The sequence below is a fragment of the Copidosoma floridanum genome, unplaced genomic scaffold (assembly GCF_036245765.1).
Source record: "Copidosoma floridanum isolate Cflo_tuat_1 unplaced genomic scaffold, Cflo_Japanese_pri ptg000019l, whole genome shotgun sequence".
Taxonomy (NCBI): Eukaryota; Metazoa; Arthropoda; class Insecta; order Hymenoptera; family Encyrtidae; genus Copidosoma; species Copidosoma floridanum.
In genome coordinates, this window is record NW_028321896.1 from 5,856,002 (window position 1) to 5,881,798 (window position 25,797).

Below are 25,797 nucleotides of genomic sequence, written 5' to 3' on the forward strand. Positions count from 1 at the left end.
AAAAAAAGAAAAAAGTTTTTTTAACAAGCCAACTTCGATGGAGCTCTTTTGTAAAAAATGTAACCGAGTAAAGTACAAAAAGGGTCTACGAGGGCACATATTTTCCGGCTTTGTGCAAAATCATGGTGGGTGTTCAGAGGACAGACAACTTATTACCTGAACGCGCGTAAGCTCTAGCAATACTTACGTACCTATACGAGAAAAGAAATTTCAATCGACGGAGGAAAAAGTAAGGGCCTCATTACGCTTTGAACGTTTCAGAGTAAATGCGAAAAAAGAAAATGAACGTAACGAGCAAACTTTGGTGAACGCCTTTTTTCAGTTGCTATGTACTTATGTAACTAAAAAAAACCTTGTCGCGCTTGATCGCTGGTATAGATTGCGGGTTATACGCGAGTTTTTCGTGCCATTTCACTTACTGGATTGTATAAATCATCAAGTATCATCACATGCAAAAAAACAAATAAAAATTAAGATCGTAATTGGCACCAATTTATTCATCACCTTTTCTGATTTGATTACTGTTAGACGCACCTCAAATTGTACATTACAGTTCTCTGCACTGTTGGCTCAAAAATAAAAACCACCAACAGAAAAAAAAAAAATGGCAAAATTCAGACAAGCCTCGAGGGGACAGAGAGCGGGTTAAACGTTTCACTGGCGAATGGAGCGATGCGAAAAAAAAGCAAAAAAAAATTCGTAACGAGGCAACTCTGATAGGACAGAGCCGCACCGGTGGTGAGTAACAATGAAATAAAAAGCGAAAAAAAAAGGGAGGAAGGGAGCGCACTCACCGGCACAAAGCCAAATACACCTGTACGCCGGGAGCGGCAATGATAATTCCGGCTCCGCCGCTGCCACACGGAAGAGAGAATAGACAAAGCACGGATAGAACGACGGCGGATAAAAGCGCGCGTTTTAATCGCGTGCGCGGCTGCTCGTGCATGCGCCGAACAATTACTCGCTGGGTGCCGTATAGTCGCGCACTTTTCCACCTCCTCGTCGCTGCTCCCACAAAGTCCCCGCGTTATGGCACACGCGCACATCCCGCTTTCACGAACACTCGGATGGAGAGGAGCTACTGTGCTTTCTCTTGTGCTCGCCGATGATAAACAAAAAAAAAAAAAAACCATGCTCGGGTCCCACTGAAAGCGAGCGAAAAAAAAGCACAGATACGAAACGAGGGATAGTATCGGTGTGCGCGCATCTGCCGGGGTAGTACGAGAATAGAGAGCCATTGAATGACAGAAGCGTGGATAATGAAAAGCAGCATCAGCCAAGAGGGTTGCGGGTGGGAGAGGGGGGATATCGGAGACACCAGTTGTGCGTGTATACATGCGAAACAAAGGAGATGGTGGCCAATGGCCCGGAAAGAGGTCTCTGTTGGGGAGAAAAAGCAAGCTCGTCCCACCTAAACTGCTCATCTCCGTCCCTTCTTTAATACCGCGGCGTAATAGTAACACGAACTGAATCGGAACGCGATGACCATCATGTTTCGAAGAAGCGCTGTAATGAGGGAGGACCCTCGTGTTATGTGGGTCAGAGGGAGCGTGAATAACCGAGGAAAATTCACGTGTGGGGAGCCAAAGAAAAAAGCCCTCTACTCTCGGCAGTGGAGCGTAAAAAGCTTCATGTAGACAGGGACGAGCCCTTACCCCGGGGATAGTGGTCGAGTCAAGGGTCTCGGCTCACCCCGACCCATCGCGTTGGCTATACAATTTTCTGTTTCCAACGAGGGACTCTGGGGGTGGCCAAGTGGTAGAAAAGTAAGATTGGAGCGCGTAATACCGAGAGAGTATAGGGGCGACGCAAAGACACGCGTATATTTATGGCAAAGATTTTCTGCGGCCGGCCGATCGAGGGGAGAGCGGGATCTCGATTCATCAGGCAAATGGTGAATACAAAAAGTCGTTTACATGGCCAAGGGTGTTTTTTTTTCTTTTTTTTTTTCGTCTCCTCTCGCTCGGGAGACTCTGCCAATCGGGCAAAAAGCTCGATCCGTTACTCGCAAAGTGGTACAGAGTAAAAAATTGTAAAATATGACGCGATATCCCGAGCTCGCGCTGCAGTATAATACATATACATCCCTAGTGGCGTCAGGCAAAATTCTCCCAGCAAATGGATTAGTGTTAAAAATAGATACAAACGACGTACAAACGACTCTCGCGAGGGGCCAAAAAGATTCCCCCCCCCTGATAAATGTATCAGCGGTGCATCTCCCGAAATCGCGATAAGTGCTCATCCATCCCCGTCGAAAAGCCTCCACGCGTGAGATATCTTTGCCATTCGTTAGAGACCGCGTGAGCTGTCGCGTGTACTTTATCTGCGCATCTCGGCCTCACCCGTCAAGCCAAAGTTGGAATACAAAAGGGCGGCTTTCTAGCCGCGAGGCCTTCAGATATTTCGCTGAGACAGGAATATATACGTATGCACCCTCGCGAAATCCCCTTACGGATGAGGCGGATGACGTAGGTTCGGCGGGAGGCTCCTTCTCTCTCCAAGTTTTCTTCATGCCCAGGGCAAATCCGACCGCGTAGGAGTTGAGGATATTTCCTCTTCTTCTTTTCCATTCGATATCGATCGGCAGTCGAGAGATTGATTCAAGGGTGTATATGATCGAGGCATGTGCGGGCTTACTTTTTTTCGTGGTGGGAGTCGAAGGTATGACCAGACACTCTGGTACAGGTATATAAAATGGACCGTCGCAGGTCAAGGATCTTTCCTTCATAAGTGCAGGTACTCGAGCTCTTTGATTTCCTTTTGCCCGTCTTTTTTTTTCTTTTTTTTCTTTTGTCTTATTACCGAAGAAAGTGTCTAATAAAAGTGGCCAAAAGTAGCAGTCTCACTTCTTAGACCGATTTTGTCTTAGAAAATGGATAGCATCACAAAAATGTGTTGAACAAATCAGACAAACAAAATTTGAGTTGCCAACACACACACACACACACAAACACTTACCACTAAGCTATACGCAACAAACAGTTCGACTTCTTACACCACGCCCGCACGTGTACAGTCTTGCGGACACACAACGGCAGAGTAGCACAAACGCACACTCCCAGAGCCGCCTCTATCGCACGGACGAGTATATATGCACAAGCACCAGCAGCGATGACAAGAGGCCGGGAGGCTCGGCGCAGCGCTAATTATCGCGTGCATGCGCTCGCAGAGACCTGCCACGTGTGGCTCGACAATGTGAAAATCAGCGATGCGCGAGAGACAGTGTGTACGCACACAGGGACAACGATGACGACCACCACCAGTACTATTACGGTGACGGTGTTTACGCGGCCGCATTTGAGTCTGCAGGTATACAGAGACGGGGTATAATGGTCACGCACCACTGCTGCGGCGGCTGGCGTATGGGTGCGGCTCTCTCGACACTTTAATGGCCAATGAGCGCGCAATCTGCCGTGGCATTCGCAGCCCGTTCCGTTCGACCGAGTCGAGATACATCTCTCTCGTCGGAGGTGTACGTGGGATGCCGACGAGCATCGGTGCCTTGATGAAAGCAGGAAGTGGGAAAGTGAGAGAGAGAGAGAGAGAGAGAGGAGCGAGTTGTTGCCGTAGCACCGGATTATTAAAAGCAAACAAGTAACGCCGCGTCCGAGAGACTTGTTCTGTTGATATGGGAAGTTTGGAGAGTGTTATTTTGTATCGGGATGCAGTGGCTCGGCGTGCCCCTCTTGCTGTCTGTGGGATTTAAAATTTGCTCGTCAAAGTGAAAGTTTACACGCGTGAGCTTTATGATATTATATTCCGAAAACTTTTCGAGCTGGTACGTCCTAACGTGGTATGAGCGCGGCACACGGGAGAGTCGAGCGTTTTCTCCGTCCATCAAATAAAGTGGAGTGATATTGAAGATGTGCGCTACTCCATTTCCCGAGCAATCGCGAAGAAAGAGCGAGTTTTTATTCCCCGCGCTAAAAATATACTCGAGGAAGATCACATACGATCAAAAACTGCAAACTTTCGAGCGGAGACAGTTCAAACATAATTTGCCTGATGCGCACCGAGAGTGCGCGTGGGCTTTCTCCTCTGTGCTCCCTCCCCGTACCTGACGTTAAGCCAACTTTTAAATCTCGTGACCCTCTCAACTTTTTCCCGAGACTGCGCGTCGCCACGAGGAGCAAATGCACTCTCTTTGCTTTTCCGAGGCTTCGCGCGCTCGCCGCGTCGAGAAAAAAAAAAAAAAAAAAAAAAAAAAAAAACTTCAAAGGAAAGTTTCCACACACGCGTTGGGAGCGGAATCACTGAACGGTAGGGTGTGAGACGCGCGTGTGTCACCAAAGGCTTCGTCGTCAAAAGTTTACGTCGATTATCACGGATCGGAGGAACGCATTTTATCCCGTGAAAGCTGAAACTCCAGGAAAGAGGAAGCTCGCCGTTTGATGCGTGCGTAAAAGGAAAGGGGTGATAGGCGTACGTGTGGACTGTGCGAAAGCCGAGGGCTTTTTTACGACTCGATGAGAATTTATGACTGTTTTAGCGTCCATCGGTGCGATTGCTTTTGCAAACGCACATACACGCACGGAAAAGAGAGAGAGGGATGCTCTTTAATTACGCGATACCTGACACAGTTGGAGTTCTCTTACGTATACATGCAGACTCGGCTTTTAATCGCTCTTTGCATGAAGTGAATGCCTTTACGCGTTAGCTCGTCGTTAATGGAAAACATTAACAAGATCCGAGTAGAGAGGCACCGTGTAAGTTAAAGAGATTTAGAGTTGTACGTTACCAGTGTATAAAAAGCGAAAATGTGGGAAAGACTTACGGAATAATAACCATAAAGTCATAAAGTAGACGAATAAAAAAAAATTCAGTGGAAAAGCATAAGTTTGGTCAGAAACGGTCAAAACGATACTTTTTATTTGTTTCACTAAGTTGAGCTTCGTTTTAATCAGACACTATACTTTCGACAAGCCACTATTTACATTTGAATACATGGTTCTGACCCGACGTTATTTTTTATATATCCAACTTAACTTAGTTTCAGTAGTAAAAGCTAGTTTTGGTCAGACTTCATCTGAAATATAATTGTTTGAGGTTAGTAGTACAGTCTAGTTTTGATTAGCATTTCACAATACTTAACCGATTTGATGGATAATATTTTTGAATTCAGTAGGTACACTTGAGACTGATTAATCCTTGATTGGTCAGGCATCATCAACGCTACAAACTATAATTTTCCTCAATTTTAGTGCTGACGGTTATTTCAATCAGGAATTGCCAATTCAACGAAAAAAATTTTTCAAAACCGATTTTTTTTTCAATTTTTTAGCCATAACTATAATTTTATTTATTTCAGTAGTAGAGATTGGTTTTAGTCAGACACTTGAAATGTAATGGAATTTTTAATGTTCTTTAGTGCGCTATGGTTCTAATTTCATTTTCTCGATTAAATAATGTAAACGTTACTTAATTCCGTTAAAAGAGTCTGTTTCAAATCAAATATAATGTATGTAATGAAATGGTTTTTTCTAATTTCAGTAAGTTTAATGAGATATAAAAGTTTTTGTAATTCAGCAGAAAAATTTCAGTCCATCCAGGCATTATAAATTCTACGAGATAAACACTTAGTTATAAAATATTTTTTGGTAGTAGAAAAAGTGTTTCCATACTTCCAGAATCCGTTTTTTTTTGTCAGAAGTAAAAAGAATAAGAGTTTCGTTTAATTTCAGTAGAATATCCTGATTTTGGTCAGGCAACTACTTATGTGATGGGATTTTTCATATTTAGTAGTACAACAGTTCTAATTCCATATTTGGAGCAGTGAGAATACACCTTACTTGGTTTAAGTAGTAAATCTCGTTTTGGTCAGACATCACCTATGCTATGGAATACAGTTTTTTTTTTTTTTTTTTTTTTATGTCAGTGACACGCGAGGTGGCACGAATAATGTAATGAACAAATTTTTTTCTTATGTAACTAGATAAGCTTAATTTAGTCCACCTAGGAATTACCAATACTACGAAATATACTTTTTCTTAAGTTTAATGGAAATATTTTGAATTAATAATAAATTACTAATACGATGAAAAAAAATTATTGATTTGGTTTTTAAACTTTTCTATGGCTAAGACTTACATTTTTCTTCATATAAGTGATAGACTTGGCTTTGGTCAGACGCTATTAATGTACAGACATATTATATTGAATTGAATTCAGTACACTGAAGTCTGGCGATAGACCGATGTACAATTTTAGTAGTAAAGTCTAGTTTTCGTCAGACATAGCCAATTGAATGAAATAAATTATAACTCGATTCAAGTAGGAAAGTTTCATTCTGGCAAGTCACATAGTTATCTCTACACTTCAGTAGTGAAGTCCAACGATGGTCAGCCATATTTTCAAAGTTGTAATAGTTACTAACGCAACAAGTGCTTGATGACACGAGTGTTAAAATCATTCAACACGATTTGCGCACAAGATGTTTTATAATAGTGTGTGGGAAATGTAAATTTCTTGCACTGTGTTTAGAGCATCAAATAAACTTTTGAAAAAAGTTTTGTAGTTCGGTTTATTATGTTCATACATTATCAACGATGCATAATACTTTTTTTTTGTTTCAATAGTAAAGCGTTATTTTTGTCAGTCATTATTTAAACATTAATATTAATTTACTATAAATTTTTTGTTACCGGAAAACTTTTTTATACATTACACGAACGACTGTGTTACATCGATTCAAGTGAAATATAATGTGTTTCAAAACAGCTGTATTTAAAAAATGACAATAAGCAAGAGGAGAACAACCCTTTGCTAGCTCTCATTGCTCCTCTTGCACAGCGACATTTCTAATATGGCGCAAATAAAAAGCCAACTGTTACATAATACAAAAAATTGCAGTGAAAAAGTTTTTTCATTTTCTTGGAATTGCCAAGTCGACTTGCCATTCTGAAGATGCATAGTCAAGAAGGTAAAAAACGTAAAAGAAAAGGTGGTGTACAGAAAAATAAAAACTAGCGAGAGAGGTGTTGTTAGGTAAGGGGCGATGAAAGAATAAACAGAGAGAGAGAGAGAGAGAGAGAGAGAGAGAGTAAAATGAAATTGTAGAAGCCAAAGTAAGATCCAATTTAAAAAAAGAACACGAACTTCTTTATCACGTCGTACCAGCTAACTAAATATAATTTGAAATACGTAAGCATGGAGCAATGAAAATTAATTAATTTTAGACAGAAATGTAGGAAATTACGGTAAAATTAAAAATTGTTTCAGTTCAAACGAACGTGGCGTTTAATTAAGCAAAAAATCTTCAACAGCAGGGAAAAAAAATGTAGAAATTTGATGCAAAATAAATAAACTTGGCTCCCTACGGAGTGAAAACAAATTCTCGCTCCGTTACGGATAAAGAGCACGCTCGTAGCTTTTTATTAATGTAAAATCGAAAAAAAAAAGAACGGCATGCTCGGCACGGCGTAAACTGAAACTACAACGTGAAAAAAGAGAGTAGGAAAAAAAGCACGTAATAAAGTTTAAAAAAAAAAAAAAAAAAAAAAAAAAAAACAATAACAAAAAAAAGGGAGAGCTAGAAAGAAAGGAGTTCCCGAGCAAGAAATAAAGCGGAAGCGCGGGGATAAAGCTACAAGGCCTGCAGTAACACAGCAGCAAAGTTTAGCAGTATAGCACGCGCGGAAGTGAGAATAAGTGAGCGTGAGAGAGGGAAGGGGTGGCAAAAGCAGACCTTATCGCTCTTTCACCGGCGGTCTCGAGGCATTACCACCACCACCAGCAGCGCCTCGTGCCGAGTCTGTGCTTTACGACGCTCATATCTCGCGGCCCGCGCGCCGCGGCTCACCAGCTAAGCTGTGCCCGGCCCACCTCCTCATACCAGAAAACTAATCGAGCCGAAGAATCTTCGCGTGAGTCCGGGATGTATATTTCATCGGCCGGGTAATGACAAGCCGCATTTTCGGACCTGTCCTAGCTTCTGGCCGGAAGATGCTGACGCTCGTGCATCAAGCCAAACATTTTGCGGACATTTTCAATCGACCGAAGTTTCTGGTAACTTTCCCACATTTACTTCATAAATCATGACTAGAGGGAAAAGTTTCAGGGATGAAATACGTCTTCGTAATTTATTTGCGGGAATATTAATTTTATTGAATCGTTGGGAAACACCTTTTTGTACCAATATTATTCCTACTTTTTTATTTTTTCTTTCTTCAATACTCAAATATTACAATATGTTACTTTTAACGTTGAAACGGTAATGTTCACGACCTGTAGAAATAAACAAATTATCTACAAACACGTTAGCAAACACGTGCGAGTGAAACATATCGGTGTTTGGTCAGACAGTACAGTTTGCATACGTTGTGTTGACTGAAATAAATTGATTCATGAGTCGTAAATAAATCAGACATGCTTATTTGATCAGAGAGCGCAAATTAGTGGATTTTTAATTTTCAACTCAGCGCTTTATTGCGAAGAAAAGGGACGAGAACAAAGCGCCACGAAATATCGTCCCTACCGCTTTAGAATATACGCACATGGAAAAAAAGAGAGAGCAGGTGCGAAAGAATCAAGCACCGAGTAGTGCTTTTCGTCGAACGAACGAGCAAAAAAAAAAAAAAAAAAAAAAAAAAAAAGAGGGAAAAACGAAGAAGCCCAGCGCACAAAAGAGCGAACCCCGAGTTCCGCACATTGTGTCGACCCGTAGCTATACAGTAGCGCGCCACATGCTCGCGGTCACGCCGCGATGACCCAGAGAGATATAATTGCATTGGCCCTCCCCCCCTCGTTCCCGGCTCCGCGCGCTCGAGGTCTCCCAGCCCGATATTGGAAACTACGATTTTCACCGTCCGTTGAATCCACGCCGGCGACGGCTCGCTTCGATTATCCATTGTCTGGTCTCCTTGCGTGAGACCCTCTATGTATCCACGTACATTACCCGTACACGCAAGGAAGGATCGAATCGTCGTCGTAGCGTGCGTGGAGATAAAAATATCGCGCCGATGTTTCCAAGCCGCTGGTCTATGCAATACACACACACCCCCCCACGAGTTTTGGCTTCTCACTGCTCTAAATTACTCCCTCGGCAGCTCCATCCCGCGGAGCAATTTAGATAAACGATCTGGCCCGTCGCTGCTGTAACGTCACGGCCGAGAGTGACTGCAGTTGTGGCTGGCTATGGTTAACCGACTAGTTCGCTCGCTTGGGTATCGCTTGATCGCTCCTACTTTCGGGTTACTTTGGGTTACTTTGGGCCCCGCTGCAATCTTGGAACTCGTTACTTTTCTTCCGTTCACGATTTACGCGAATTTCCTTTGTTTTTTCTTTTCACCGCAATAATCGCGAGATGATAAGAAAGAACTTTTTGCAAAGATAAGAACACCAAGTTGGGGCGTGAGACAACAAAACATCGCCGTAAAAAGGAAAAAAAAAAAAAAAAATCGTCCTGGCGTCTAATTATGCCGGCACTTGGAGTCGATAACGCGTGGATCGCTTGAAAGTGCCAATAACAAACAAGCGGGAATTACCCCAAAGTCCTGTATGGAGCAGAGCGCGCGCGTGCGAGTACATATTTATCCACTTCCGCGCTACTCGACGATAAATCCCAATTATCAGCAAACAGGGAGCAATTATCGTGCCCTGGCATGTATAATTGCCATCCGCAGCAGCAGGCGCTAGCTAGCATCGACCGAATTTTGCGAGAGGAAGAGCTTCTTGCGCAACGCGAGAGACGTGCTGTGCTCTGGAAACACAAAGTACGAACGGCGCAAGTGGGTAGATGGATGTGGGGTATCACGCGACGAGTGGGCTTGATAAACACTGATTACCACAACCATACCGCGCAACATGGGATCGGGGCTGTACGGATAAGCTGCAAACACCCTCCCTCGATTTTCTCTTTATCGGCTCGGAATTGCTCTCGTTACCCAGAAAGCGGGGTATGGGGGGAGGGTGTCGGCTTAGGAGAAGAAGAATTTCGCGTCGAAGCGCGAAAAGCGCCCGAGGATACCCGATAATGGTGGAAAGAATGAAACGAATGGCCGGTCGAGAAGAATGGCGACCCCGTGAATTTAGAGGGTAATTTGTTGGATTTTCCGTTTTCGAGGTCCAATTGTTTATGTAAAAGTTACTCGGCGCTTTCACGTTGGACGAGACGCAAAAGGACATCGTCGATTCGAACGAAATGACCGATCGGTACAGAAGACGAATTTGCATTTGGCCCCAGTGGTATGGGTCAGCGGTAGCGTCAGGCCAGCCATTACCTCGAGAACGGCGTTCGCGGGCGGGAGACGGACGCGCGAGAAAATTGACGAGCCGGCTTTTCACTTTTAATTCAAAAACGTGCTGAATTTCAATTCTGGCGAGCGAGCACGTACGGCGAACCAACCCCATTCCCCGATATATTCGCTCGTTCAATTTCCCTGCTGAGAATTCATTATTGCCGCCGCGACGAGCTCGCCCGGCTCCCTTTCCGTTTATTAGGATTTCTTTTCACTCTGCGTCTGAAACTCGATGCCAAGAGAAAATACGAGCTGCGACGAAGCGATAACTTTGCCTGGGATGGTTTTTTTCCCCCTCGCATTTACGGAAGTAAAACGGAAGGCTACAAATTTACAGACGAAACGGAGTATCGCTCTGTTGGTCTTTGCGGATAAAACGATGATTGAGTAACGGAGGAGCTCGTTTTTCGAGGGACAATAATATTTATTAGAATTTTCCGGTCCGAGGAACGAACATCGGTTTCCATTTGACTGTGTAGCGCAACAACGAAGATGGAAATGGTTCGTTTGTTTCGGCTCCGATCAAATATGCTAATTGGACTGTACAAGTCCCTGTGCAAGTCCCATTAAACGCTAATGACGCGTTAAATCTTGTTACATGTATGTACATACGCGGCAAGTGCAAGAAGACCATGCAATAACCACCTCTGCGTTTACACTGCCGCGGTCCTAAACCCATCAGCTTTGAAGTAGGATTTTCCCGAGCTGCTAAATATTAAGAGCTTTTCGTTGCGCGAACTTAATCGCCGGAGCTTTTAATTAAGAGAAAATCCGATCCCATCTGTTATCCGACATAGTTTAATTAAACTACAACTAATACTCGCGCGCTTTACTCTACGAGCAATGCCTTTGAGGGAGTATTAAAATCTCGTTACTTTCTTATCACCGCGCATTAGAGGAATTAAATTCGCATCTGGATTTTGGAGCTGTCTTGGATTTTGGCTCGATGTTGCTCTCAAATTAAACTTATTGTCAGTCGACGTACTTTACTTGTATCGTTTAAAATACCAATGCCGAAAATTGTGGCTCGAAATGATGAGGGTGCAATCAAAGAAAAAAAAAATTCACTATTATTCCTCGCCAGGATCTTTGTAAAAGTGGGAGGAGCAAATAAGAGAACCAGGCCGCAATTTCGACAGTGCAATTACTCATCTGCAAATGAAAGAGGCGTCGACGGATTATGCGGAATGGAGCATTGGAGTGTTGGTGTCGTCGCTGCAACTGATGGTGGAGAACAATGGGAGCTGTAATAAAGCCGCGCGGCAAGTCGTGGGACTGAGAATGAAAAGTATTGTCATGGCGCGCGTGACTCTGCGAAGGGTCTTGTTCTCGTTCTTCGAGGATTTTTTTTTTTTGTCCATTGATTGGCAATTTTTCTTTTCGAGGCCAGTTGTGGTGGTTCAAATGATTTATTGACGTTTAGTTTTTTTACCAACCGGCAATTAAAACAAAAAGAAAAAAAGACAAGTCAAAGCAAACATGTTTTGCGAAATACATACACGATCCCTCATATGACTCCCAATTCCATTCACCCCCTCATGTTATGAGTTTTCCATTTACGCGCTATTTTTTACATCACATGCCTACGTTCTTACCAGTGCACTCAGCGTTATAACTCTCCCGTTTCTCTCCTTCCTCCAGAGGGAGAGGCACTCCCGACGGCCTTTTCCTCGCCCGGAGCGAACAAGGGGCAGGACGGAAATAAGGAAATGGGTTGGGTTTTAATTAAATAACATCAGCGCTGTACATCCGTACGCGGGTAGCGACGCAGAGGTAGGAAAAGCTCAGAATTAAATGACTCGCGCAGCTAATCTCCAGGGCCCCGGTTGCAGCTGCGCATACGCGTAACCTCGTTCGCACGTACCCGGCACGTACGAGCGCCGGAGAGGAAATCCGCGCTCGGCAGATTCCGTGCAGTCGTATACCTGAGCCGCTCATTGCGCCTTACTCGGCGAACACACGCGTGTGGATGTCGGAAAATGTTCCCTGTGGCTTTTCCTATTAGCCGCGGGAACGACAATTGCCTCCTTGTTCCGACTCCTACGTGTGCTGCGAGTGCCGTTTATTTGAGCCTCTAATACTTTCTTCCGTTTCCCCCCTTTGCGACGTTTTTTCTGTCGTTTGTCCCAAAGTTTCTCGGGCGGGAAAAGTTTGGCGATATGATCGAGAAAATAAACCGAGGGCACTTGCTTTTCGCAAGTTTTTATTGGCTACGGAGACCTCGTTGTTGGGGCCGGAACAAAAAAAAAATCCGACTCTGGTCTTGATCGTCGTCGGATATGAAAGATACTCTTGAGGAAAATCATAAAACGATGTTTCATAAAGTACCAATTGCGAAAACACAGAGTTCATTTTGACCTAACGATTTGTTGTTTTTTGCTTGCACGAAAGACTTGGTTTAAAAAGAAAAAGAAAAAAACTTGTTTCAAGGAATCATCGACGTTTGTCTTTCTGTTTGTGAATGTATGTGATTAAGCCACGCTTGGTTTTCTTGGCCTCGAGTTTTCAAATAATGTACTCTTATACCTCTGAAGTAAGGAAAATTCAATGTAAAATTTCAAGACTGAAATACCTGACTCTCCCTGTATCCGCAAACCCTTTGAGAAAACAATATTCCAGCAGAGCGATAAGCAGCAAGATTTTTTTCTCAAGCCACCAACTTAAACTCCCTCTCCCTCCTTGCAATTTATCCGAGAAAATTTTCCTTTTCCGTAGCCGCATGATAAATCGTTCAAATAATTACCCGTTTTCCGTCCAAAGCGGCGCCATCCAATTTATTTTTAGTATCATACAGCTGCGCGACGCGGACCAGCCGGGAGTCTCAATTGCATCGACGGCAACAAAAACCCTCCGAGAATAGGAAAAAAAGAAGAAACGACCTACTCCCGCGCTTTAGACTGCAAACTCTCGCGCTCGAATCGAAAGCATCTTCTCGAAGCGTCGTAAAGTCCTTTATACGTGTGTATATATATATTATAGATACGCTTTTCCGGGAGAAAAATAGAAAGGAAGCGAGGAATATACGCAGTCGTGAAAGCACTCTATAAACGAGTATATCAAGTACCTCCAGAAGTGAGAGAGCGAGTGCCTGCACTGTAATAGATAAAACGTGGGAGACCTTGCGTCAGAGATAGGGCATGCAGTCACTGGTGCGTGTGACACTTTCTACAAAGGTATACCCAAGTGTGTGTATATAGAAGAATTCTGCTGTAACTAAACGTGAGCGAGCACACACACACACACATGGGGTTCAATAAAAGAGGGACCAGAGTTGGTTGGCTAGCGAGCAGCTGGAATTGGCTGGGGCACAGATGCTCTATATACGCATACATACGCGTATAAGCTTGTAGATTGAATCCATTCTATATTCGTTTGTGCACGTACGGAAAAAAAGGAAAAGAGAGAGAGACAAATATTTCTGGATTGGACTATGAGAGAGAGAGAGAGAGAGAGGGATAGTTTTTATTGAAAAAAAAAAGGCTATCGAAAACTGGTTAGTTACCGAGAGGGAGAGATGAATGGGGTCAGGGGAAAAATCGAGCAGCGTTGAGAGAGACTTTTGTGAATGTGCCGCGAAACGTGGCAGTATTGCTGAAAACGAAAATATCGGAGGCCGGAATGCGTGTGTTTGCCTCGAAAAACGGAGATGAAAAGACAATAACGAGAATCGACTGGAGGAAAGATGAGGAGTGATCGTGATGTGCTTGCATTTCGGAATAGAAACGAAGGATCGGTATGTACAGTTTGAGCATGAGATATTGAGTATCAGGATTTTTTTTTTTTTAATTACGAGGAAGGTATTTGCGATTTCGGTTAATGAGGATGGCTAGTAAATTTATGTTTCTGTGTAATAGTTTTAATTCCAATAATAAGTAGTTGATTATCGCATGTATAGTTTATCTTTCAACATTCAAATTATTTACTTGTTTTCGCGGAAGAAATTTGTTTCGATTACTACAGTATACAATAAGACGCCAAAACCTTTACCGAACAAAATTAACCCAGCTGCATTAGAAAAATTGTACATGCAGTCTGATCCGGAAATATAGATTGTATAGGGATTAAATTAACATGAAAAATTTAACTTATTGGGATATATGTCAAAAGTATGTTGGAAACAGAAAAATATCACTCCGAAAGCACACAGACGTGAAATTTAATCTGTTAATTACTCCCAATAATCCTGTGACAAAATCGAAATAAAAAAAAAATAAAAAAAAATGTCGTTAGAGCTGTAGACGAGTAACGGGAGAAAAGAAAATTTGAGATGAACAGGAAGAACTAGTGCAAGTGAGTAAAGTTTTTAAAAAAAGGTGGGGGGAGGAAGTACGTAGTTGAGAAATGAAGAAATCGTGAGGGAAGCAGAGGCGAGAAAACATTGCAAGTTTGGTCGTTGCAGGGGTACATAAAAGAATACAGTTATCGCTCCAACGGAACGCGTGAGGTCATTCCCGAGCGTGACGGAGCAATTTCGCTTTATCGCCATTAAAACTAACAACAATTATATCTTTTAGCAACTTGGGTCCTTTTTTTCGCTCGAACGAGACATCCAATGCTTCATCGCGATTCTTTTCCAAAATCAAGTTTACTTCTACTCCAATACTTCGTTTTGGACGTTAAAAACAATTTTTAACCATCTTGTTTTTTGATAAAAAATTAATGTCCCCACCCAGTACGTGCTATGAAACGATTTTCTTTGTCCGTGCAGTAAAGCTCATGACTAGCAGTGCATGAATAGGGCAATGCCGAAATTATTACCCTGCTAAATTTTACGGTCGCACTGCCACGCGGTATTAAACACGTGTAGTGCTGCTACTAAATTTTCGATCGATAAACAATATTGCGAACCATGAATGGTTTTTTTTAATAATAAAATTTGATGCCCTATACAATCGCTTTTTATCACTGATGGAGCAACTTTGACAAAAAAAATTATCCCCACGGGGTGCGCGCTGAGTTATCGGACAACGCTTTTAAATTGCAGCACGAGGCACCAGGAGCGATCAAATGCGAATTTCGAGCGGTCGACCATCGGTTAATGCCCAGTTGAGCGACCAAAAAATCGTCAATCGCGATTTTCGCGCAGCCCATCGATATTTGGCCCTCATTTCTTAGTGCAGCTTTGAAACTTGACGGTGTAGGTACATATTTGAATGAAAACTAAAAAAAGCTCGTTTCACCCTCAAATACTTTGGCATACCCCATGATCTCGGTAGGAAGGTAAAGAGCACCAAAGAGATCCTATCTCTATATATTTGCATGGGCAGTCGAATAAAAAGTTTTAATTTTTTTTCTTTTCCCCCACCAACGCGAGATAGTTGGTGCACGGCTTATTTACTACTCCCTCCCCCCCTTTCGCTTCTCGTGTTTGCCAAACGGACGCTGGAAGCCTCGGGGCTATTGCGCGCACGAGAAAGCGAAGTTTATTCCCCACCGAGCCGCGAACTCTTTGAAGCACTCTCCCACGGCTCTTTTGTATGCCGCTGCAGTTTCCATCCGCGCACGTGTGTTTGTACCGAGGCGCCCTACCGCCTAATTACATTTTTCCAGACCATCGGAGGTCGAAGTCCCGTTTCTCCATCCCCCTCTCAGGTCGGCCTTTGCCTTCGTTCGCGGACTCGCAGATCAAGCGTGATTTCGAATTTAACGCCCGGCTTGGCCTCCCCGCCGTGAATCAACGACTCGCGCCCTCCCTTACTTTTACTTTTTCTCTATCCTGTGATGTTTCTTCCCTTGGGGCTTCCTCTTTTTATCTCACCTTGAGAATCGTTTTTTTTTCTTGTCCTCCTACGGAAATATTGTGTCAGAGGGTCTAAACAGGCAACACTTTTACTCCAAGCAACTCTGGTCGTTGGGACGATCGCATTGTAATAGCTCTCTTATGTGAGGCTTTGGGAGTTTATCGTGGAATATCCAAGATATCCCGGGATAAACAAGTTTTTCTTCCCGCTGATCGCTAATGAGTTTCGGGCCAACGACACCCGGAAAAACCCATTGGCTGGGTCGCGTGTAAACGCAGCTCCTAAAAAGTAACTGCAGTTGGAGGAGAGTTGGGCGTTGAAGGGCACTGATCGGGCGATGTTCAGGAAAAAATCTCCTATGTACGTACTTGGATGTGTAGTACGGAGTCGATGCGCACTCGAGGAGAGAACGAGCGATTGAACTCTGCGTCGCTTTCGCGTGCAAGTGCGGATACGCGGAAAATGTAGCGAACTGGGGGGGGGGGGGGCGGCTTCATCCTTTGGCTGCTTGGGCACTTTGCGAGGGAGGTGCGTTAAAGTGCGCGTGTGTATTGTTGCAGGGGGAAAACTTTGTAATATGAAAACAACTTTGGGCGAAACAGCTGGGCTCACGAGTGCGGAGCTTCGAAATCCTCCTCGGCGCGAGGGAAACTTTTTAGCCTCTGACCTGGAAACGTATTTTTCGCGCTCTGTCCCTTGTATACGGAGTGTGTTAAAAAGTGCCCCCTCCCCCTCTCTCTCGAGTGAGTTTTGAGTGGCAAAGTGAATCGGACTCGCTATAATTTTTCGAGTAAGCAGGTGAAAGGTTATAGAGCATCCGATTTGTTTCGATGTTTGTACCAAAGGAAATGAAGAGTTTCAATCGACGTGATAATTTTTGATGAAAAACCAAACGTCATACACGCCAAGTGTGGTAAAATAATGCGCCATGCTGTTCGTCAATTGTACCTGGTATTGCATTATTAAAATTATAATTTTCCTAATGGCCAACCATCCACCTCTGATGTAAATTAGTTTAATTTATCATAATAATTACGACCGAGCATCGTACCGACATCTGAATTTAATGCACAAAGGACGAACGTTAATTAATCATAATTACATGGCTCGTTACATGTTATTAAAAATGTTTTCACTACTGCTTATTAAGAGTTATCATGGACAATTCAGTGTAAATTATATTTCATAAAACTCATTGTTGTGACTCTAGCCCGTTTATTCGTTGTAGCATCATGATTTTTCAAGTTATTGACTACACATTTATTGGAGCGTTTGCTAATAACAAAAGAACTGTAAACAATATGTATATATAGTTTTTCGTTTTGGTAGTGTAATATGATTACACCACCAACAATGAACACAATGAATACCTTGGGATGCACACAAAAGTGCAGTAACGTGCTTTTCATCGTTTTGAATAAATTTAATTTCAGACAAAGTTCACCGGTTACCGGAAAATCAATCAATCAACCAACACCGTCCCTTTCCCCGTATACCCCCAGAGAGTCGCACTAATACAAAAGCACGTACAAATACATCCCTTGATGCGATTGATTGAAATTTTCCCGTGTACTCGAGCGCGAAAAATAAAGACCGTCGAGCGCGAACTATATACATGGGCGACCTAAGGAATCACACGGCTGACGAGACATTGGAGTACACACACCGTGCGCCCAGACAGGAGGAGGAGAGAGCGATAAAAAATTTCAATCGTCGAAATCCATCTCTCTCTCCCCCCGCCCGATTAATCGCCTTATAGCTGCGCGACGCGCCATCCATAAAACACAAGCCTGCACATCAATCCGCATCAGCTTTCATTTTTTCGCTCCACCCCCCACCCCCCTTGCCTGGCAGAACGGTACACGGGATATGGGTAGAGTACGGAGCACGTTGGAAAAACCTCGAGCGAGGAGATGAAAAGGGACGCCTACGGTGTTATACGAATCCCTCCTCCTCCTCTGTCCATCTTTGGTAATTCCCGGGAACACCCACGCGATCCAAAGGGCACATGCATACCGCGCGCATTTTAATCACGTCCCAAAGAGCGGATGAAAAACGTCGCTCGTAATAATCGAGTGATTATACGCCCCCCCCCACCCGAGCTCCCGTTTCTTTTATCCTTTCTCTCCCTGTAGTGCGCGCGTGAAAAAAGCGTGAAAATAAGAAGGAAGGCGGGGGGGGGGGTCCGTTTGATGGAAATGATAAAAAGAGGGGAAAAAGAAGAGGGTGGGAGCTGTGACAGCGCGAGCAACGTAACGAGGTGCCGTGACCGAAGCGCCCCGGCCAGTAGGAAACGATTGGGGGGTGTGGGCAGGAAAAAGGGAAGACAATGAGGGTGCGAAAAAGAGAGAAGATTTAAACGTTTCCGGCTCCGCGGACGGAAAAGGGGGAGGGGGGTCTGGTTTTGGCTGCGAGTAAAAAGGCACACTAGCCGAGGCGAGAAAATCACGAGGATGGATGGGTGGAAAAAAATGTATCCACGGGGTGCGTTGCAGCTCGAGAAATGGGGTTGTTCGCAGGTGCGCCACGCGGATAGGTCACGTAGATGAAATCGCTCGTGACGGCTTCGGGGAACGAGCTCGTACACGCGTGGGACTGATCTGGAGGTGGTGCCATGTATAGAGAGAGATGAGGAGCTTGAAGGACGACTCCAGCAGACATACCCGAGAACGAGACGGGCATTTGGACGGGAAAGCTTAGAGGAAACGAAAGTTGCTAACAATCTGGTGCATTTGTCGCGGAGCGAGGATTGCCGGTTGCGGAGAGATATGGAGTGGAATTGCAGCGAGTCTGCTTAGTTGCTGGGAATGTTTTTATATTATTATATGGATATTGAATGATCGGCAGTAGTGTGCATCTTTACATATAGCTATATACGTTGCATCAGTTGGCTGGACCGATGATTTCGAGAATTGTGTGTGTTTTTGCCGTTGCTTGCACGAGGAAAAGAGAAATATACACCAACGGGTATAACGATTCGAGCATAGTTGAATTTTCATGCTTTTTCAAGTGAAAAACTCATTCGTGGGATATTACGTGTTTGAACAACCGAGTTCGAGTTTGAATAAGCGGTTTTATTGAACTTTTGGAGCTGAAATATTGAAAAATTCTAGTATCTTTCGTACGCGGGCCAAAAAAATTGGTTTTTCAATAAAATGGCTATCGAAACCGTAAAACGGATAAATAGTAGCTAAAAAAAAAAATCTTAAAATTGCAGAGAGTGCCGTGTGTTCTACACCGTTTTGTTTAAAAAATAACGTGTAAATATTCATCCACTCTTTCATTCGACAAAAAAAGAGATTTCACTGGACGGGTGATGAAAAAAGGCAAAAACCAAATTCCACTCATTCGGAAAATTCCTCGGATTTTTCCCAAGCGTCCAGTGTTACATTCGTAGAATTTCATAAGCTGTGGTTGCGTACCAAACTCTGCACTCCCATAAAACGACTGTGCACAGCACAGAGCAGGCCCGAGTGTTCCATCGTTAGACGAAGACGGGAAAAAAGGCTCCCTTGAGAGTTGAGTGGCACTTTTTCACGGTCGACATTTTTTCATTTGCAATGCTACAAACGCAGATCTTGAATACTTGATTGTATTTATCTGTAACGTTGATAATGAGTTTCAATTAAACTCGCTCGCTTCTTTGAAACTTTGTTCTTACTTTTCTAGCAATTAAAGATAATGACCAAAAGTTTTCTTTTCCAACTACGGCTTTTCCTTATCCCGACTCGTCCCGTGGCTTTCCTCTATTATACACTTTCAGTGTTCTTTTAATTTACCTTTGAAAAAAAAAAAAAAAAAAAGAAAAGAAAAAGAAATACGAATATATAAATAAAAATAAACACATAAATCTCGTGTCCCAATTGAGTTACAAGCAAAAGTTATTTTTTTAAACACAAAAATCACTCCCATACCCCCTTCGGCTGCCAGACGCGTCAACTTTTTAATAAAACGCATCAATCCGACCCCGAGAGCACGTATACGCGAATACACACCCCCGCGAGCTCTCGGAAACTTGGAGAGCGAGCAGGCAACGCGGGAATTGATGAATTTATTTGCCGCGCGACGGGAACAGGCGCGTCGATGTGAGATATTTTTTCCATTCATCGGCACCTCGTCATGCACTACAGACGTGTGTCCTGGGAATGAGATCGCGGAGCTCTATTTTTAATTAAAAAGACCTCGCGATCGAACGATGCTCGTGTTCTTTTAAAAGGAAGGGAAGAGAGAGAGAGAGAGTGGCAACACTCTGGGTCAAAGTGTGATTATGCCGCACTTTTGGATGGAATTGCGTGGCGAGGCGAATTGCAACGTGAAACGAAAGTTGATGGGACGGGGTGAAGTAATTTTATGGCACCGCGTGAAGCTGATGGCTGATGAGCCGTACACAGGCGTGACTCGATTATGTGCCGTCGGGCTTGCGATGGCGTGGTGTCTATTACTTTGGAAACTTAAATCCATCAGAAGCGCAACTCGAAACTTTTGAGTTGTTGCACGTGTGCGATAAAAAATTTTACATGATTTTAGAGGTACCTTTTTGACGTACTCCCAGCACAGGTGATTATATTTTGTTCTCCCGCAGCATCTTCAAAGTCATCTGAAACAAAAAATGTAATACTCGATTTTAATGGCCTATTCGTTGAAATTTAACACAATTTTACAGTACTTTTGCATTGTGGGAATCTCGCTCGTACATTAAATTCAAACTCATTTAAAAAAAAGTCCATTCGAAAATGACAAAAAAATTCTCATGGAATATAATACATCGGTGCATTACTGCGAGTGGCAAGTGCTTTCAATGTTCAATGAATATTAACGCGTTCTCTTTTCGTTGGCGCTACAACTCCATTCACCGATAAATACGAGTTATTGGAGGGAAAAGAGAAGGGAGGAAAAAAAGTAACTCGTGACGCGCAAAAAAGCAGCATTCAGTTGTCCATTAGAGCCCCACCTTGAGAGCTTTTCTCGTCACCAGAGTGCCACTTTTGTAGCGATTCAAAAGCGCGAATAAAACGCAGAAGCGAGAGGAATGTTTAAACACGCTGATATAATCGTCCCTCAACGGCTATCAGCGCTACGGACGTGCAGACTAGTCTTCCCCGTCAAAGTGTCTCCACTGCTACGGATGATCCGAGGCTGCCACACGCAAGTTGTGAAACCCCAATCCGATCACTCGAAAGCTCCGTACCCTCGTGTCTTTCCTATAACTAGGTGAATGTATTTTTGCTTCTGACATCATCAAAAATTGATCATTTTTTTTCCACTCACTGCTAGAGTTACCTCCCGGTGTGCGCCCGTCGAGTCACTCATTCTCCGCGCTTGGCTTTTCCACTCCTATCCAGCCCGGTTCCGTACAACTGCACGCCACTGCCTGTCGATAATTCCACGGAAACTCTTGACAGTTCGCGCGCTCCCTTTTTCTGGAAGCCGTAGGCGTACTCATTCGTTTTTTTTTTTTTTTTTTTTTTTTTTTTTTTTTTTTTTTTTTTTTTTTTTTTTTTACCTCTCCGGTGGCCAAATGAAAATACAGGAGTTGGTCGTTGAAGCCCCTGATGATTCCCGGCCAACTTATGCGTCAGAGTTCAGTGGAGCTCGGTGATCTTTGTGGAGACGAGATCGTATTTTATGAAATTCCCAGCCTTTTCATCCAAAATTCTCTAGTCTCTCGCACGAAACAGATTTAAAAGGTATAAAACATTGGCCCGTTTTTTCCATACGTGTTTTAACACGTGGAACAGATATTGAAGGTAAATTTTTAAGTTTCAACTTGGGTCAATATACGTGAACCATCGCTTCCCCAATATCTGCTTTGCCGAGTGATCTATTTGAGTTTCGTAAACAATTATCAATATTTATTCACTGTAAACAAAGATAAAGAAAAAAAAAAAGGAAAACTAACGGTAGCCATGAAAAAACACGCTCGTGCTTTCAAATTTCTTTGGGGCAAAAACAGTGAATATTCAACCATGGAGGTCCAATATAACTTTATGGGACTAACAAAATCAGCAACGCCAGCTAGAGTGGCAACATCAACAATAACAGCCATACTTGCAAATCAAACAGATGAGGGTCAGCAGTAATTTAACTCGTTGGCGCGGCCGCGGCCAACATTTAGTCCGCAAGAGTTGCCTGCATTGTGGCGTACTTTACAGCCTGTACCCTTGTATATGTTGGTGTATACATGGTATTGTATATGGTACAGGTATATACATTAACTTCACGCATCTGACAGAGATGGAGCGATCGCATGCAAGCTCGCGCTTACGTATTACTTTGGTCAAAAGTGGCATCGATTTATGCGTTGTTTAATGCTAGTGCTCGTAAAGCACGAAGGAAAAATAAGGGCAGACGAGAGTTATTTTTGCAAAGAGAAATCGCCGCAGCGGCGTGACGGACACATCGATTTGAAGTAACATTCTTTTTCCATCTTCCCCTCTGATTTTTGACGAGACTGCCTTACATTCCTCAAAACAAGTAGTCCTTCATAAAATGACTTTAACAGTTTTTTGGGCTTGGATAAAAACAACCTAGCACAAGAAAATTGTCCTCAAATCACAATAAAACCGTTATCAGATGTTTATAATAATAAATGCTGTAATATGCTGCAAGTCATAGCCTTGAGAGTGATAATTATTGCAAGCTCGAATTCACCCCCGCCCTTCAAAAATCCATCACTTTTCAGGGACAAAGCAATTAAAATGGCAAACAACTCTGGTGAAAAAAAAAAAAAAAAAAAAAAAAAACAATCCACCAATCACCAAGATGATTACAAGTTTTGCGCCCGAACGCGAGGAAAATGTTTATCGTAACTTTGCGGACACTCGACAAGAACGATCGTTCCTTCGAGAAAAGAGCGCTGCTCCGGTAAGTGCTCCAAGTTCGACGGAACATACATTGCCCGAGTCGAGCTGTAAATTTTTGAAAATTTTACTCCAGACCACGCTTCCTCTTTTCTCTATTTACCACCCCTCCCCACCCAACATCGAACTTTGGCACACCAGCCGAGATCGTCTCCTTCAGTTTTAGCAATGGCAAACTCGCGAAGCTCTCCTCGCACCTACGTTCGTATTCGCTGTTTCCTCGGTTGTTCTTTTTTCCTTTCCTCGAAGAAGACGACTTTGGGCGCAGATATATGAGACCTTTCGCTGAAAATAGTACACAGTTCTCGCGACTGCGACGAGAAACTTTGGGTGCGTGCGGGTCTCTTCACGACACACCTGGAACGAAACAAGTTTTGCGTAGCCACCCGAGAGCTCCGGCTTTTCTTTTCCCCGAGATTTCCCTCTCTTCCTCCCACCAGGCCCTTCTTCCGCGCACCTACGTTTTTACAGCCCCGTATAGGATGGAAGCCTAACCGAGCGAGCGATAAAGCGAGATGCTATTGGATTTCGCGGGAACCTTCAACGCTTTGTGTTTTTAGGATCTTCGAATGTCCTTCCATCTCGCGAAATCTATTAAAAAAAAAGAACCAGAGAAATCGTAAAACTCTTCGTCTCGATGCATGCACGGTTATTTCGCCAGAGGCAAATGGAAAAGAGAGAGAGCTGTAAAAAACCCCAAGTTTCGTTGCCGAGTCGAAATCCAAAATCCCTGTGGTCCCAGCCCACACTTCCGCGTGGCATCGGGAAATAAGCTGTCGATCCGACGAATGAAGGCGATAGGTTCGTAGCCTCCGACTTTTGGCGAAAATAAAGGCGTCAAGGACCACGCGTGCCTTTAAACTTGCGGATGAGCCTGCACGGAGATGGAATTTCGTCGGCCTGTGTGTACGTGTACGAAAATGGATTTGTCGAAGCCTCGAGTAGGGTGCAATTTAAAAAAATATATTCCTTCGCTTCGCTTCGTCGTCTCATCCCCTTGGGACGGGCCTCGACTGTATTCCGGGCCGACCGAGGCAGAAAATTCGCGTTTAAAGTTACATTTTTCTTCTCCCTCCCTACCTCTTTATCACCTGTTTATTCATCACTCAACGTTTTTTTCCAGCGTACGATATTCAAAGCTATACTTGCCTAGCGTACGTTCTTCACATAAACAGTGTTAAAAAGTTTCGTTCGTAAACTCGCGTTTTTACCTTCAATTGGCCAATTTTCCAGTCTGTGGAGCGACAAAAATCAAAGCTACCGCCGCGTTCTCGTGCCAAAGGTCCACTCCCGGATATTGGATAGAATTTCATAAAATAAATACCAGATCCTTTTGTGTCGCGTCGGGCTCCGTATCCCAAGGCCGGAAAAAAAAGAGGAGCAAAGCGAGTCCCCTTTCACCTCTTTGCAGCGGTGGGTTGTACGGCACACACACAAGCGCAAGATTCGCGTTTGAAAACCCATCAGAGCTCAAAAGCCCGTATAAGTGAGCGACGAAACAAACAAACAAAAGCTCTCCAGCTGCACGGACCGAGCAAACAACGCGTGGAGCCAACCACCCCCTCCCCTTCTCCTACCTATGTACGTACACCAGACAGGGTGTACACTCAAAGAGCGTGTCTGACAACCGGTGTTTATTTTTTCTCTTTCCGGGGAATAAGTCGGCGATGCAGTAGTTCCTCACTCGCTCGAGTATCAATTTAGCTAAAGGTACGAGTGTGCGTGTACGTGTTTGTGGTAGGTGCGCCAGCGGGACGGGCCGATCGGCCTTCTCACTTTCGTTCGGGCGTGATATACTTTTGTCCGGCATCGGCGGTAGTGTGTTTTTTATTTCTAACGGAAAGATGAGAGCTTTGGTACGCGTGTCGGAGATGGGCAGAAATGCTCAACTACTTGACATTTGTTGGCAAATGTTTACACTATGCACTTTTTACCCCATACGAAACTAACCAAGTGCTGATGGACATGTTGGGATGATGTGGGAATCAACTGAGAAGTAAGCAAAGGTTGGAGTGTCCCAATGTTTCATCAACAGAGGCAGGGCTCGTGAAAAATTCTTTTCCAGCTTAACTAGATTCGTATTTTTCAACGTCGGGGCGGCCCTCGAAAATTTTTCCAAAAATACAATCCCCAGAGCCGAGATGAATTTTCTCGCTCCCACCCCCCTATAAATCATATTAGAGAGGGATGAGAAAGAAAAGTAAGGTCCATTGTACTTTAGTTACGTCAAATGCGATAAAAAATAGCCAGGCCGCTCTCCCGTTGGAAACCTCTTTTTTTCCTCCACTGTGAAAATACAAGCGGGGGAAAAAAGAGAGAGAGAGGGAAAAATAAAAATTCAAAAGAGCGTCCTCGCACGCATATATCTGTCATATGGTGAGAAAGGGGGGGGGGGGGTGGGGAGAGAGAAAAACAAGCAGGGCTCGAGAAAGGGAGATATAAAGGAGGTCATCCTGAAGAGAGCACTGGGAATTCATTGCCCTCTTCCGCGGTTACGTCCGCGACAGTAAGATGTACGCGTATACGGTACACGGAGCTGAGAAAGACACGTAGAGTGGAGAAGGAGGGCGCCAAGGGACAGCCATCCCTTGCACTTTTCTCTCGGTACGTGCGTGTACGTTCGTGCGGGGAGGGTGACTTAGAAGCGCTTGATACGACGTCACGTGTCCGTAGGTCGACGAACCATACGTGAAGTCGAGGGACACTCTTGCTTACCTCTACTATGACACGCTGGGGACGCCTGTTGGGATGTAGCAGAAAAAACGCAATCCAGCTAGATAGAACTGCATCGTACACTCCACTGTAGCGTCCAAAGTTTGGCTTCGAAGGAGAAGTAATGCGCGGTCGGACCTTTCGTGGAAATTTCAATTTTTTTCTCGGAGAGTAGACACGTGTGAGCTTTCATTGGTAATTTTACGCGCGTACGTACGTCTTTTTTTTTTTACTTTGTCAGATTCCTTT

At 43.9% G+C, this 25,797-nt stretch overlaps 1 protein-coding gene across 1 annotated transcript in view; it reads right to left on the reverse strand.

Annotated features, from left to right (window-relative positions):
• rho-6 (serine protease rhomboid 6) overlaps positions 1-25,797 on the reverse strand; it is a 101,906-nt gene that overhangs the window by 27,033 nt on the left and 49,076 nt on the right. The window contains exon 2 of the mRNA XM_014347988.2: positions 20,510-20,573. The gene's annotated coding sequence lies outside the window, so the exon portion shown is untranslated. The remainder of the gene's footprint in view (positions 1-20,509; positions 20,574-25,797) is intronic.